General features: G+C 48.0%; 1 pseudogene; it reads right to left on the reverse strand.

Moving 5' to 3' along the window:
• Positions 1-303: 303 nt before the first annotated feature.
• LOC144124426 (uncharacterized) lies at positions 304-13,611 on the reverse strand (annotated as a pseudogene).
• Between the last annotated feature and the right edge of the window lie 497 nt (positions 13,612-14,108).

The following is a 14,108-nucleotide window of genomic DNA, read 5'->3' on the forward strand; positions in this document are numbered from 1 at the left end:
TTTCACTTTGAGTGCAGTGCCATTATACACTCCTAGACGTAGTACGTAGTCTTTAGAACATGGGCAGTTCGGAAAATTTACATCGTAGTCTCTTTCATACATTACGGTCACAGCTGCTGCTGCGTCCAATTCCATCGCCCCGAGAGGCGCAGAGCTATGAACCTTATTCGTTGCACAAGCTGTAAGCAAATCGGTTGCAGACACGGTCTCCACAACTTTGTGCACGACCTTTGTTTTGCACATTTTCGCTACATGACCTGGCTTTGAGCATTTGAAACACGTACTTTTGAGAAGAAGGACAACTCACTGGCGCGTGCAGTCCACCGCAGCTGACAGGTGCGAATACTCCGTTTCCCACGTTGCTTCCTTACGCTGTTTTGGGGGGGCCCGGTCCTCGTTGCTAGCGGTCTTGTCATTCGTTGCGTGTCGCTTTCCTGGCGTGGTGTGTTCCCGATGCCAGTAAACGTCGGCAGGACGGGCGGTTGACCCCACCGGTAGCATTTCTCGGGTGTCTTTCTGGACAGTTTCCAAGGCGGTGGCGATTTTGCAGACTCACTCCCAAGTGACTTCGTCGTCCGACAGGGCAAGACGGCATCGAATCGAATCCGTTCCGATTCCCGCAATCAGTCGATCCCGGAGAGCTTCTTCCAAAAAACTTCCGAACGAACACGTTGCAGCCAGTCTTTTCAGCTCGACGATGAACTGTTGTAGGCTCTCATTGGGCTCTTGCTTTCGCTGGCAAAAGTGATAACGCTCGGCAACCACTGACCGTTTTGGAGCAGAGTGCTTTCGGGGAGCTTCTGTAGCTTCTTCGTACTTGACTTCCGTGGGTTTTTTCGGCCACAGCAGGCTACGCAGAGTCACGTAAGCCTTTTCACCCACGACTGTTAAGAAGACTCGCAACTTCTTACTTGCGTCGATTCCATTGGCGGTTGCATACAGGTAGGTCGAACCTTTCCACGTAGACATCGATATTGCCAGAGTCTTGGCAGAACTCTGGCCAGAGGTCGCAGGGTGGCGCTCAGCATTGATGTCCTCGCTTGAAATGGCATTGACGTCGCTTCTGCAGGCTCGGTCGTTGCCTCTGCGTGAACGATCCCAGCCTCGTCTCCATGCTGACCAGACACGCCGTGACGTCAAGTATTTATTCGGACAGCGACACGAACGTAACATACAGCAACGATTCAGGGACTTCCCCTTACAGAGGAAGCCTGGGTGCAACCGAGGCATGCCATTGGCTGGCAATACAACAGCACACGCGTGCACAGTAACCGCGTACATCAGATACGCGGTGCACATTAACAAAGTGATAGTGCGCGTGGTCAACTCTGGCCCGATACAACAGTTGTGATGTTCGTGCTTAATAATTCTGAAAACGAATCAACACAAAGATGAACTCATCGTTTGTTTTCCAACTTTCAGAATCGAACCATACTTCCTCGATCCCTTAAACGATGTCGGAATGGACTTAATGCTCTTGCACTATTCACGTTCGTGTGTTGTGTGCGGCTTAGCCATTGGATGGAGGGTCTTCGACCCCATGCTATAATGGCCCGAACCCCTGTGCAGCGACCGTATACGAGCCTCTTTGCATGTTCACCTGCGCATTGAGACCAGGGAGGCCGTTTCATTTCCGGATGTCTTTCACGGTGAAAAGACGCGTTAATATGGATGTCGTTCTTTTCGTCCGTGGCCGGGGATATAAAAACGCGCGCTTTTTATTTTCTTCGGTTTCTTTTTTTTTTACCCCTTCTCCTTATTTCGCTTCTGAGCGGAGCTGGCGCTCACCTGAGCGCGCAACGCGCTTTAAAGGAACAGCATACGAAACACGGACGAGAGCCAGGGCACGTAATTTATCCACTTCCTGGCCTCAACGGGCATGACAGCCGGCGTCCCTTCTTTCTCTCGTTGCCTACCTCAGTAAGGAATAGAACGAAGAAAAATAAAAAAAAAGTGGCAGGCCGTACGCATGGCCCCAATGAATTAAAGATGTTTGGTGATCCAAACGCGCCTATTACGGCACATCACGCTACACACGCGGACCGCGATGCGGGTTACGCTTTGGAGAGCAGCGCACACTGAGGTCTGGGCGCACGGGGCGCGTTTGCGGAGAATGAGCTCGGCGTCACGTCAGCGATCGTGTATGGAGGGTTACGCGCCGCCGCGGTGCGCCGGGAGCGGGAACCGATCCATTAAGAGTGGAGACGTCGGCGCGAGCGTCCCCTAGAGTACACGGAGCGGCCGCCGTGGTCCGCTTCGCGCCGAAGCCGCGAAGCCTCCTGGTCCTGAGCTATGTACCGCGACTCGGCTGCCTGCGTGGTTTCCAAAGCGTGTAAGAAAGCATCAGGGGCTACACGTTTCTATCGGGAGAAATAGTACAGCGAATAAATAACAAGAAAGCCCGTCCACTTCGTCCGCTGCTTCCCACGTCGCCAGCATGGAAGCGTACACGCGCGCACAAGCGATCGCGGACGGCTTACATGTAGGCTGTAGACGTGTAGTTTCATGCAGCGCAGACTGTGATGCGGGCTTGAGGAGTTGATCAATGCCCGTTTCGCCGCGAGGCGTAATGCTTAATAAGCGGAAAGAAAAGAGACGGCAAATTGTCTATATACGTCTTGCTCCGCGACGTCGCCGTAGCAGAATGCGTTTCTAGCACGCTAAATCTGCGGCCCGCCACGGGAACCATGTTCCAAAACATTTACAGGTCCTTGTGGCAAAAGCGACAGCTGAGAATTGAGGCTACCGGGATGTGGGCACGATCAGTGCGCGTTATGGGAAACGCTTTTAGAGTAATAAAAATAGTTCTCCGAGAGGCAACTTCCAGTTTAAAGTGCGTCAGAAGCCCCTCGTCTGTGAGGTCAAGAAAAATAAACGTGCTTTTCATAGCAACTTCCTTTGTCTGGCCCTTTATATTGCTACGACCGTGCTGTGCATAGCTATATATACTTGTCTAGTTGCGTGAAATTCAATATCCACAGAATTTTCGCAATATCGCTACTTAACTAAATAAACGCGTTTGGGCTACGGCTTCACCATCTCATTTACCTTCCACTGTAGCAAGCTACGTCCCACATCTGCTTTCTCAGCGGGATCAAGAATAGCACTGTTCCTGTGCTTCGCGCTAACGAGTCGTGTAGTGTGCCACACAGTTCACATCTTTCTCATGCGGACGTATGGTGCATGCCTAAAATGTGCGGTCGCTTCGGCCGCCCGCAGTAGTCAGTCGGCGCCACAAGCGTGTTCCCGGCCGCAGTAGCGGCTTGCCCCTCTCTGCACGGAACTACACTGTGGCAAAGTATAATGCATATAAACGTATACAGCTCTGGTGCCACGCTTGATGCGCGCGGGTCCTGCGGCTCGGGTTCGTGCGTATGTGCGTGCGCAGAGTTCTTGAGGGAACCGCGGCGCTTTCGCGGCAACCGTCACAGTCAGCTGACCGCCGTGATTGCCTTTTCCGCGTCGGCCGTAGCTGCTGCCACCGCCTGCTTTGTCTAGCCATAATACCTTCCTGCTCAGCCGTCGCTTCCTCGTCATTCGTCTCATAGCTGACAGATAAGGCATAAACTGGTGGTCTTGGAAGAGAAAAATTAGGCGCTTGGAGGACGTGCGCTGAGCGAAGCACGGACGGGCCCCAAAGATGACGGGGCACCCATGGGCGTTTTAGAACGAGGAAGAAATTATAAGGACCTGCTTTGTATTCGGGCAGCGCGTACTTCGGCGCACCACTGTAGACGCCGGTGATTTCTTCTGTATGTGCGGAGGCAAATTTTGCTTAAATAAGGCAAGCCGGGAGAACTACTGAATTCTGCGCAAGTTGCTCCAAATAAAATTACGGCTATGTAGTCAGCTGTCCGAAGCTACATGATGTACCGCAAGCGATGTCGTAGGAGATTGAATTAAACAATTTTGAACCATGAAAAGCCATGATCGCCAGCGAATATATATAACAATATCACGCAAATGCCTCGAGGCAAGCAAGTTAACGTTATTTTTCTGTGAACGAGAAACTTTCCACGCTTTTTGTAGCGATTGCTACACTGGGCTACCAGTCGAGCATTTCGCGGTGCATGAGAGAGGCCAGTTCTGCGCATGCGCCGTTGCCATGGCAACCGGAGAGGAGCAAGGTGCGGCGAGCACTTCGCCGTCGCCGCGGCCCCGCGCGCGTTCCACCGTCGGAGCCGAGCGTGACGTCACGTGGATGGGCAGTTGTACGCATGCGCCGATACCGTGGTAACCAGAGAGACCCCACAGCTGCGCCGCCTTCTTTGTCGCCGCCTCGCTGCACGCCGCTCTATCACCCAAACCGCGCGTCGCATGCGCAGCACTGCGTATAAAAGGGGAGATGTAATGGGCGCCTGTATCGCAACGTTTGGCATGCATGCAGAGAAGGAGAGTCCAGCTGCGGCTAAACGGCGGTATAGACGAGAGAAGATTAACTCTTCCGGTCCTGAGGTTATCGCCTGGCACTTGGCTACTGAACAAAGAGAGAATGAGCGTCAGAAGGCGAAGGGGGCACCGGAGACGCCCCAACATAGAGAGGAACGGCTTGCGAAACGGAGATGCCAGACTGCCGAGCGTAATATATGCGGCGCACAGCCGCCGAGATGGAGCCCAGTGTCTCTCATTGCTAAACATGCAGTGACCACAACAAACTCAGCCAGAGAAGCGTACCTCTCGCTAAGTATATCCTGGCATAGTCGAGCTAAGCCACTGTCAATTTTTATTTTGTTTTTTTTTTCAGGTGCTCCTACTTAAACTGCTAGTAATTTATTTGTGTGCGACATTCATGTTGCGCGTTATGCATGTTTGCATTTTTCTTGCCTACGTAATGCATCTTTTCATGACATTTCTATATAAAAAAAAACAGTTGAAAATTCAGTGACATTGCGCAGACATATGCTAAATAAAAAAAAAACAGAGATTAACCTCTTGGACGGAGTGTCAATGCAGAAAAAAAAGAGCAGGACCGTATATATATTCATCGTTTTGTATTTTAACAGGTAAAGTGAATGAATCGCGTTTTCTGCATTTCTTATTTGTTTTGAGTTTATTTTCCAGTACGGGAACACGACGCACCACACAGCGTATATTTCAGGGTCACTTTAGGTCACGGCTTTTCGTGATCTTGCCGAGCCGTGAGGTTCATTAATGTCAAGTGCCTTTGAGCATGAGGTCTTTCGAGCGTCTAGTACTTACCAAGGACTAGGGGTTTGAAAGTGTTGCTGAGAAAAAAAAGCATTTATATGTTTCAATTTCTATTAATTTATAATCAAATGAATTAAAGTTCGTGGTGCTTGTACCTAGCCATGAATATAATTCTTCGTAATTACACATGCCGCAAATGACCTTACGTTAAATGTAGCCCGATGTGAGCAATTACCGTCGCTTCCAACCAAAACAGGAAGTGAATTCCTGACTATCAAGAAACATTGAACTGGCGCTAAGAATGAAGATGAAGTAACAACAAGGAACCGAAACCCAGTGGTTGACTTAGTCGAAGCCTAGGATGAGTGGTTGATGTGCCGACATTGTTAAAATGCATAAGAATGCCTTGGTAGCTCGCACCCCAACAAGGTTGCAACTGCTGCATTGCTTTCGGTGACTGACGAGCGCGGTCGCAGAGCCAGTCAGTGCATGCCTTGTCGAGGAAGAAGTTCGGGAAGGGGAAGTTTCCTCGGGCAAACATTTACTTATAGCCGAGAATGTCCCCCAGCATGATCATGCACGTGGCACGGCGAGAGATCACTGAAAGGGATTCGATGTCGAGACGTTGGGATCAAGAGCCAATAGTAGAGAGCAAAGGAGGAGTGAGAAAGAGTTTGCATATATCACACTGTTAGAGTCACAGCAGATCCAAGATGCTCTCTGCCTCACGGCTTCTTTATTGCAGTTCGGCAGGTGGCGAGGTAGGAGGCTATAGGGTTGATTGACGGTGCCGTGGAGCATTCAAGGCACAGCCGAACTCGGCAGCATACACACGCAAACGTTTTACATCGTGTCGTTCACTCTAGAAGAAAATACGGCCTCGCGTAATGGCTTGACGGTGAGTAACGACTTGGCAGGACCAACCAGGGGAGGGAAAATTAAGGTGGGTCGACCCGGGGTCTGTGTCTCTCTTAAGCCGGGCTCACACCGGTCTGCGCGAGTGGCACTGTACCCCAATGACAATCACTTCTGGGTGCTCCTCCTCCCATAACATTAATAGTAATTTCATTAGTATGGTGCTATTACAATGGTGTCGTTAATACTGTGGTCGCAGAGGTACAAAGGAATTTACAAGCATGTCTACACTCTCTGAATTCGCAAAGCCTATGTTACCGATACTTCCACTTATGGATCTTAGTCACAAATTTGCAGCATTGCACCATTCCATGACAGAGTGGCTTCGAACACTGCGCTGTATGAGGGCTTCGACAAATATTTACAGCGTTGGCAATGGTATATATACACAGTGCGCGGTTCTGACATCAGGATGGTAATGGCTGTGGTTTCTAAAATGGTAAGAGAAATACTAATTTTGTCTTTTATTTGCGTTTCTTCTATTTTTGCATTGATTCTGTGTTGGCAAGCAATTAGAAAATTTGTACAACGTCTATCGATGTCGCGCACTAATTGCGCTATTCGTTGCGTGTATATCGCTTGTGTTTTTAAAAAGTCGCAGTTTATTATTGTTTTACTACGACAAAAAAACATCGCGCGCATCAACTTAAGCATTTTAACAATGAAAGTGGCAGCTGAGCTTACTATATACTTAGCGGAATCTGCAGAAAGCCATAGCGGACAAAACATCAAGCTTCGTTTCTTCAAACACTGCAGCGCAACTAAAGACGTCTTTGGTTGCGCTACAGTGTTTTGAAGCTATGTACTACCAACAAGCCCAAAAAGCCGCCCTACTTGGTTCTTTGTCATCTCAAACTCGCTATATTCTTCAGTGCTAAACTGCAGCGCTGTCGCAGGCTTGTAAAGAACGCTGGCGATGCCGCGATTACTGCGAAATCGAAATGCACCGATTCTGCCCGAGCTTCGCTTGTGAATTCGCAGAAATCAGCGGCGCACGCACAATGTGCGTTTCTCGCAACGGTGGCGGCGCGCGGCGGTTTTTGACGGCCAGCCAACACGGTGCTTTAGATGAAGCCGCGACACGTGTGGGTTGGCACGTGTCGAGTGGCGTGTCTGCCACGCGGCCCTCCTTTTTCGATCGCGCTGAACGGGGGGTTGAACAGAGTGCTGTAGGGGCGCTAATCCCCGGGAGCTTTTGCAAGCGCACATGTTAGCGGTGTACACAAGATATACGCTGCTCCGCAACATATTGCGTCGATGGGGAGATCTTTATCGGTTCGACGATGCTGCAGTTTAGACCAATAACTTTTTTTTTTCTTCGTTAAGCGGTGCGCATATCGTTCTTGCGTTTTGGACGAGGGGCGGTGGAACACGTGGAACATTTGATACTGTTGTGCGCACCGCGCGAAAATCCTGTCCCGCTTAAGTGTTCTCATCACGCAACCTTTCCAACCCTCAGGCTAAAAGCTTTCTTTGTACCAACCCGCTTTCCCGGCTGCTTCGCCCTTTCCCTCAACGTTCTCTTTCTCATACCCGTCTTGCCTCTCTGTTGTTTTGTCGTCGGGCTCTTTATAAAACCCGAACGTGTATATCGATTCCTGAGGTCAATTGTATTTAATAACTTCGGACGGACGATAATTCTTACTTGTGTTTGCATGCGCGTAAATGGGATCGGGGAGCTCAAGTTGTACCAGCCACTTAATTGCAGAAACGTTACACCCCATCAACTTGAGAGGCCTCTCTTAACGGCTGAGCTGGCCAGAATCGCCGACACCGAGCATATGTGCACTGCAAATCTAGAAAAATATCAGCAGCAGCCTGAAAAATGCGACTCATTGCTTCTGCTGCTGCCCATTTTGCCTCGGTAAGCATACGCTTTCTGATTATGATAAAGTGCCTGCTCGCCTTTCTCGAGCTTAACACGGTGTACGACACAGAACTGTGTCAAAGAATGTCTTTCTGTTTCTCCGTGGGAGTGAGCACGCTTGCCAAAGTACGTGGTGGGCGCCGCGATCCTGCACTCCGCGAAGAACGACCAAGTTTTTGCACATAAACTGGACCTGGACAGTACGTTATCGCGGTTCAACTTGTGCAATTTGCTTCTGGTACACTCACTCACTCACTCACTCACTCACTCACTCACTCACTCACTCACTCACTCACTCACTCACTCACTCACTCACTCACTCACTCACTCACTCACTCACTCACTCACTCACTCACTCACTCACTCACTCACTCACTCACTCACTCACTCACTCACTCACTCACTCACTCACTCACTCACTCACAGGCACGCCCACACATGCATGGCAGCTTTAAAATTACAGCTTTTTTAACATAGCGTTACCATATGCCGCTACCGCCAGCCGCCAACAGCACATAGGTAGTTGGCAGCTGGTGGCAGCGATATACGGTAACCTTATGCTAGTGTACTCTGTTTTTTTTTTAATCCGCTGCTGTGTCTAAGCGTGTGCGGCGTTGTTCTACTAAGCACGAAGTCACGGCAGTCGTATCGCAACTATGTGAGAAAAATTAAAAACTTTGCACACTAATCTATGTTGCGTTTGGATTACCCTATTTCATTAAGGAATATAACATGCAGGGGACCGAGCAGGCTGTAAAGAAAGGAGGAATCCTAAAAGCGGTCAAGAGGAAATTAGTTATTGCGAAAAATGAGGTATACGTCCTAAGAGACAAAGAAGGCTATGCGATTCCCCATATATATCACACATCTAAAATAGCCGAAGAATTCAGCACAGTCTCCGCAGTAGCTGAAATAATCAGGATGCTAATGATCAAGCCAGTCGTGTTGACGAATTGGTCATCCCTTCGGCAACGAAAGAGGAAATAAAGAAAGCCTTACATGGAATGCAAGGAAGAAAGCGGCGGGTGAGGATCAGGTAACAGGCGATTTGTCGAGGGATGGTTGGGACATTGGGCTAGAAAAACATGCCATCCTGAATACGTATTGCCTCAAGACCTCAAGAGTACCGGAATCTTGGAGGAACGCAGATATCATCGTCACCCATAAGAACGGGGGCGTCCAGGAATTGGAAAATTACATACCGATCAGCTTACTGCCCGCTATTTGCAAGGCATTCACTAAGGTAACCGCTAACCGAATCAGGCTGGCTTTCGGAAAGGCTTCACACCATATTCGCACCATTAACCCGGTGATAGAGAAATGCGCAGAGTATAACTAACTTCTACGTATATATAGCCTTCATAGATTACTAGCAAGCATTTGACGCATTGAAATCCTCAGCACTCATGCAGGCATCGCGTAACCAGCGTGAAGAAGAGAAATATGTAAAGGTACTGAAGAATATTTATAGCCGCTGCTCAGTTACCATAGTACCTCACATGAAAAGGTGATATAATACCAGTCAGAAATAGAGTAAGGCAAGGGGCAAGACCTTTCCAGTACTATGCACCACGAGTTTACAGGAGGTATTCAGTCAACTGAGTTGGGAAGAGTTGGGGATAAAGGCCAATGAAGATTATGTTAGTAATCACTGATTTGCTTATGACATTGCCTAAGTAACTCAGGGGCCAAATTGCAACGGATGATCGAAGACCCAGAGTGGCAAATGGTATGTCATGTATAAAAATTAACATGAAGAAATCTAAAGTAATGTTCTAATCTCGGAAGAGAACAGCAGTTTACGATAGGCAGTCGAGCATTGGAAGTTCTCAGGGAATACAATATCTATTACGGCAGGTAGTGAGCGCAGATCCAGAGCACGACAGTGAAATTACTAGGAGATTAAGAATGGGGTGGGGTGCATTTGGCAGGCATTCTAAGGTGATGAATAGCAGTTTACCATTATCCCTCAACAGAAATGCATATAAGGTCAAACTTCAAATGAGGACAGCGCAACGAGTTACGAAAAGGAAAATAATAGATGTAGCGATAAGGGACAGGAAGAGAGCAGAACCTGTCAGGGAACAAACTCGACTTAAAGATATCCTTGTCAAAATTAAAAAAAAAGAAATGGGCTTTGGTAGGGCATATAATGCGAAGGCAAGATAACCCATGGCACTTTGGAGTAACGGAGTTGATTCCAAGCGAGGGCAAACGTAGCAGGGCGCATCAGATGGTCAGGTGGGCAGATAAGATTAGGAAATTTGCGAGGATAAGGTTGCCGCAGCTGGCGCAGGGCAGGGTTAATTGGAGGGATATGTGAGGGGCCTTTGTCCAGTAGTGGACGTAGTTAGGCTGACCATGATTGTCATGATGATTAATGTAGCTGGATATACTTTTATCAGTCTATTCTTTGCTCTTCTTTTCTAGAGACTATTTCGTCTGCTGCTTCTGTCTCTTCACCTTCTTCATTCAAGCTAACATGCATAACGTGGAGAACCTGCCCTCCAACGTAAAGCTCTCCATTTCGTTAATAACATCATGGCAGCGCCGACCACACGGTAGTTCAGCGCCCCATGAAAGACAGAAGTGGCGAAACGGGCGATATTATCTCAGAATGGGCTAGAGTGAAAGTCGTGCCACCGTCTGTGCGAGTTTCTTGAAGAGTACTTCATCCACCACGGGAATGCCGGGAAGGTGAGGTCTAGAATTTAGATTGGCTAGTGCTGGGTCGAAAACGAATATTTTGCCTTAAAATAGAAGCTTCGCCGCAACGCTCTACCGTGTCCCCTGCTTAAATTATTTTAATTGTAAGTTTTTCAATTCTTGAATAAATTTAACGCAAGTGGAAGTTCCGTGTTAGGCTGGTGAGAAGGCTTTCACAGAATTCCTTGGAGGTTTGCTTCGAGATTAATCGTATCGTTACGACTGAATCCACGTTTTGTGCCCGACAATAGCTAAGCCAAATACGAAACGTCTTCTCTGCACTCCAGTGCCTCTCCTTGGTAGTCGAACTATTGCAGCTCCACTTTTCCCTGTAGGGGTTTAAGGGGTTTAACGCCCCAAAGCGACTCAGGCTATGAGGGACGCCGTAGTGGAAAACTCCGGAAAATTTCGACCCCCTGGGGTTATTTAGCGTGCACTGACATCGCACAGTACACGGGCCTCTGACATTTCGCCTCCATTCAAAATGCAGCCGCCGCGGCCAGGATCGAACCCCCGTCCTTCGGGTTAGCAGCCGAGCGCCATAACTATACTGCGCCACCGCAGCAGCGGCTCCATTTCCCTCTAGGTGATATTGAGAAACTCTATTATGCGCACAGAGCGCTTGCCAGTCGCAGCGTCGTTTGCTGGCTGCTCTCCTCACGCGACACAACCCCCCACACAGCGCAAGCAGACGCTCTGTGCGCATGCTCTTAGTCTCATCCGTTTCGCCACTACGGTCCTGGAGATCAGTACACGGATATATATATAGAGGTGTGTGTGTGTGTGTGTGTGTGTGTGTGTGTGTGTGTGTGTGTGTGTGTGTGTGTGTGTGTGTGTGTGTGTGTGTGTGTGTGTGTGTGTGTGTGTGTGTGTGTGTGTGTGTGTGTGTGTGTGTGTGTGTGTGTGTGTGTGTGTGTGTGTGTGTGTGTGTGTGTGTGTGTGTGTGTGTGTGTGTGTGTGTGTGTGTGTGTGTGTGTGTGTGTGTGTGTGTGTGTGTGTGTGTGTGTGTGTGTGTGTGTGTGTGTGTGTGTGTGTGTGTGTGTTCCAAGAATCTCTGCCCTTTCAATATAGGACTTTCCCTTTGTTGTACGCTGCGTTCCAGGAAAATACTTAGCTGTGCTCTCTTTCTCAAGGTTCAAAAAACCTTTGATACGGCTAACAATAACTTTTTATTAGATAAATTGCACCTACTTGGCTTTTGTTGTCCCCTTTAAGCTATTTTCAGACTTTTCTGTGCCATCATTCACAAGTATAGTCAGATTATTATTATTATTATTATTATTATTATTATTATTATTATTATTATTATTATTATTATTATTATTATTATTATTATTATTATTATTATTATTATTATTATTATTCAAGTCACTTCACAGGCTCCAAGCTCCGGAACATTGTGTGAAGGGGGATTACAAATATAGGGGCAAGGTAAGGAGCATACGTATCATGGTTATACAACGCTGGTTGACTGTTAGTACCAATCACTACAACGTAAGAACATCTTTATACAATAGTTAATGACTACAGTATATGGCGGTTACTTCGGCAACAACGCAAGATCATCACTACATCACTACAACGCAAGAACATCTTTATACAATAGTTATTGACGCGTTAGTTACTAAAAAATATGGTGGTTACTTCGGCTAGCTACGTACGAGTAGCTTATTGACTGTTAGTGCCCAGCACTGAAACGCAAGAACTTCTTTGTACAATAGTTAATGACGCGTTAGTAACTAGAAAAAATAGTGGTGACTTCAGCTTTAAAACGAACAGGATCACGAATGTTGGCGATGTGTTCCGGAAGACCATTCCAGTGGATGATAGCCTGCGGCAAGGCGGATGAATCATATGCTACGGTTTTACCAGAAATGCGTTGGAAGCTTAAATGGTTGTTTAAACGACGTGATGTGCGGTGAGGTCGTACAAGAGGCAGTGTTGAATGACTGGCATTAGAGACCACCTTGTGAAATAAGCAGAGTAGTGCGATTATTCTCCGTGATTGCAATGTAGAAAGAGAGAGTGATGATTTAATGTTTAATACGCTCGAGTGACGGTCGTTGTTTTTGGAAATAAAACGTGCTGCACGATTTTGAACCATCTCAAGCCAAACTGAATCTAGTAGTAAACTGCAAGTGGAGGCTTGCGTACTGTAAGGCCGATTTCATCTCCATTCTCCTTTAATTTATTTACAAACGGCTTGATCTTGATAACCTCCAGGAGTTTAACCTTTCAGTACGCCGACGACACAATTTTGCTTAAAAGCATACGCATATGTATACTATGAGACAGCGGTGAACTTATTGTAAGAAAACATAATTTATGTGGTGGTGAAATGGTTTTCTGAAAACGAAATTTCAGTTAACACACAGAAAGCGGAAGTTATAATTCAGAAATCCTTTAAAGGCAGCAATTATAGACAGACAGGTATTTTTACATGGTCATGGTTCACTCTCCTGTTGTAAACCGGTAGAACATGTAAGTTCGATCAAACATCTTGGCTTACTCTTAAATCCCAGCTTACCATGGCATGCTCATGCCGCCTATTTTATGTTTCGGATAAGATCACTGGCGCTCGCTTCCTGGTCGACACGGGAGCACATGTCAGCGTCATAGCGGCCTCTTGGGCAGATCGCTGTCGCAACAACCAGACCTCCCCGCTCCAAGCGATAAACAGCTCGCCCATTCGCACGTACGGCCAACAGTCTCTGACGCTTAACCTGGGGTTGTGCCGCACGTTTCGTTGGATCTTCACTATCATTGACGTCTCGAAAGCTGTTCTCGACGCAGACCTCCTCAGCTTCTTCAACCTGGCCGTCGATATGCTTGCACATCGCCTCATAGATCTCAGCACGCGCCTCTTCGTCAATGGCGTACTCTCTACCGCTGCGGCGACGGGGCTTCGTGCTCTCGTCCCTGTTTCGCCGTATGCGAAAGTTCTGGCTGACTTTCCCAGCCTCACAAGGACGCATACCAGAATCACCGGTGAAGCACTCGATCACTCACCACATCGTGACCTCGGGACCTCCGGTGTTTGCTCGCCCTCGCCGTTTGTCGGGAGAACGCCTCGCTATCGCTAGCCGTGAGTTTGCTAGACGTGCTTGAGCTCAGCATATAGTACGCCCTTCCTCCAGCAACTGGGCTTCGCCACTTCATATGGTGCCAAAGAAAGATCCGGGCGACTGGAGACCATGTGGAGATTACCGCGCCCTCAATGCTCCCACTTTACCAGACCGCTATCCACTTCCTCACATACAGGACTTCACATCAAATCTGGCTGGGTGCACGATCTTCTCTAAAACTGACTTAGTGAAGGCTTATCATCAAATTCCCGTGGAGCCCGCTGATATTTCGAAGACAGCCATTACCACACCGAACCTCAACGCCCACTTAGCTTATGCTTCTGCAAGGCTGCAAAAGGTTACATGCTTATTTTTAAGGTGGAATCTTCGGCTCCAATATCCGTAAA

This window comes from Amblyomma americanum, chromosome 1 (genome assembly GCF_052857255.1).
Source record: "Amblyomma americanum isolate KBUSLIRL-KWMA chromosome 1, ASM5285725v1, whole genome shotgun sequence".
NCBI lineage: Eukaryota > Metazoa > Arthropoda > Arachnida > Ixodida > Ixodidae > Amblyomma > Amblyomma americanum.